The sequence below is a fragment of the Arachis stenosperma genome, chromosome 2 (assembly GCF_014773155.1).
Source record: "Arachis stenosperma cultivar V10309 chromosome 2, arast.V10309.gnm1.PFL2, whole genome shotgun sequence".
Lineage (NCBI taxonomy): Eukaryota > Viridiplantae > Streptophyta > Magnoliopsida > Fabales > Fabaceae > Arachis > Arachis stenosperma.
Genome location: NC_080378.1, coordinates 64,182,853 through 64,185,576, shown reverse-complemented (window position 1 = coordinate 64,185,576; position 2,724 = coordinate 64,182,853). Strand labels below are relative to the sequence as shown.

The following is a 2,724-nucleotide window of genomic DNA, read 5'->3' as shown; positions in this document are numbered from 1 at the left end:
TGCTAACAATTAATGATTTGATTGAACATTTTAAGTATGTTGCCTTTTCAATTGAGAAAGGTTTAATGTTTGAATCATATCTTTTCTTGTTAGCCAAGTCATTAATTTTTAAAATCAAATCTTTTTAAAAAATTTTCAAATCATATCTTTTCAATCATATCTTTTTAAAATAACTTTTCAATCATATCTTTTTAATCACATCTTTTTCAAAATAGTTTCAATCATATCTTTTTAAATTCTAATTTCAAAATCTTTTTCTAAAATTACTTGATTTCTTCTCCATTCTTAGTTTTCGAAAATCAATTCAAGTTTTTCAAAATGTTTTAAAATCTTTTAACCTAATTTTTGAAATTTCTTCCCCTCTTCTCACATCCTTCTATTTATGGAGTACCAACCCCCTCCATGCACAATTTCGAACTCTATCTCACTAAGTTCGAATTCTTCTACCTCTTCCTTCTAATTTTCTTTTTCTCTGACACCTCAAGGAATCTCTATACTGTGACATAAAGGATTCCATATTTCTTGTTCTCTTCTCTTTCATATGAGAGGAACAAAGACAAAGGCATTCTTATTGAAGCTGACCCTGAACCTGAAAGGACCTTGAAGCGAAAGCTAAGAGAAGCTAAGGCACAACTCTCTGTAGAGGACCTAACAGAAATCTTCAAAGAAGAAGAACCCAACTTCCATTGGAAGATCCTCATCGTTCTTAGCTGAATTCTTGCAAATCTGTGACACTGTCAAGACTAATGGGGTTGACCCTGAGGTCTACAGACTAATGCTATTCCCTTTTGCTGTAAGAGATAGAGCTAGGACATGGTTGGACTCACAATCTAAAGAAAGCCTGAACTCTTGGGAAAAGCTAGTCAATGCCTTCTTGGCAAAGTTCTTTCCACCTCAAAAATTGAGTAAGCTTAGAGTGGAAGTCCAAACCTTCAGACAGAAGGAAGGTGAATCCCTCTATGAAGCTTGGGAAAGAAAGAGATAGAGCTAGGACATGGTTGGACTCACAATCTAAAGAAGCCTGAAGCTTAGAGTGGAAGTCCAAACCTTCAGACAGAAGGAAGGTGAATCCCTCTATGAAGCTTGGGAAAGATACAAACAATTGATCAGAAAGTGTCCCTCTGATATGCTTTCTGAATGGAGCATCATAGGTATTTTCTATGATGGTCTCTTTTAACTATCCAAGATGTCTTTGATAGCTCTGCTGGAGGATCTCTTCATCTGAAGAAGACGCCTGCAGAAGCTCAAGAGCTAATTGAAATGGTTGCAAATAACCAATTCATGTACACTTCTGAAAGGAATCCTGTGAACAATGGGACAAATCAGAAGAAAGGAGTTCTTGAGATTGATACTCTGAATGCCATATTGGCTCAGAACAAAATATTGACTCAGCAAGTCAATTTGATTTCTCAAAGTCTGTCTGGAATGCAAAATGCGCCAAGCAGTACTAAGGATGCTTCATCTGAAGAAGAAGCTTATGATCCTGAGAACCTTCAATGGAAGAGGTGAATTACCTGGGAGAACCCTATGGAATATAATTCTCATGGAGAAATCATCCAAATCTCATGGATGGATCAACAGAGACCTCAACAAGGTTTCAACAACAATATGGTGGAAGAAACAGGTTTAGCAATGGCAAGCCTTTTCCATCATCTTCTCAGCAACAGACAGAGAATTCTAAGCAGGGCCACTCTGACTTAGCAACCATGGTCTCTGATCTAATCAAAACCACTCAAAGTTTCATGACTGAAACAAGGTCCTCCATTAGAAACTTGGAGGCACAAGTGGGACAGCTGAGCAAGAAAATTACTGAACTCCCTCCTAGTACTCTTCCAAGCAATACAGAAGAAAATCCAAAAGGGGAGTGCAAGGCCATCAACATGGCCGAATTTGGAGAGGAAGGAGAGGCAGTGAACGCCACTGAGGAAGACCTCAATGGACGTCTACTGACCTCCACTGAGTTCCCTAATGAGGAACCATGGGAATCTGAGGCTCAAAATGAGACCATAGAGATTCCATTGGACTTACTTCTGCCATTCATGAGCTCTGATGAGTATTCTTCCTCTGAAGAGGATGAGTATGTCACTGAAGAGCAAGTTGCTAAATACCTTGGAGCAATCATGAAGCTAAATGACAAGTTATTTGGTAATGAGACTTGGAAGAATGAACCTCCTTTGCTCACCAAAGAATTGGATGACTTGTCTAGGCAGAGATTACCTCAAAAGAGACAAGATCCTGGGAAGTTTTCAATACCTTGTGCCATAGGCACCATGACCTTCAAGAAGGCTCTGTGTGACTTAGGGTCAAGTGTAAACCTCATGCCTCTCTCTGTAATGGAGAAGCTAGGGATCTTTGAGGTACAAGCTGCAAGAATCTCACTAGAGATGGCAGACAATTCAAGAAAACAAGCTTATGGACTTGTCGAGGATGTTTTGGTGAAGATTGAAGACCATTACATCCCTGCTGATTTCATAGTCCTAGAGACTGGGAAGTGCATGGATGAATCCATCATCCTAGGCAGACCCTTCCTAGCCATAGCAAAGGCTGTGATTGATGTTGACAGAGGAGAACTGATCATTCAAGTGAATGAGGAATCCTTTGTGTTTAAGGCCCAAGGATACCCCTCTGTTACCATGGAGAGGAAGCATGAAGAGCTTCTCTCAAAGTAGAGTCAAACAGAGCCCCCACAGTCAAACTCTAAGTTTGGTGTTGGGAGGCCACAAC

General features: G+C 39.7%; 1 non-coding gene across 1 annotated transcript; it reads right to left on the bottom strand.

Annotated features, from left to right (window-relative positions):
* Positions 1-1,024: 1,024 nt before the first annotated feature.
* Positions 1,025-1,132, bottom strand: LOC130963760 (small nucleolar RNA R71). The gene has a single exon (XR_009079878.1). It is a non-coding gene; the product is annotated as a small nucleolar RNA R71 (small nucleolar RNA).
* Positions 1,133-2,724: the final 1,592 nt, after the last annotated feature.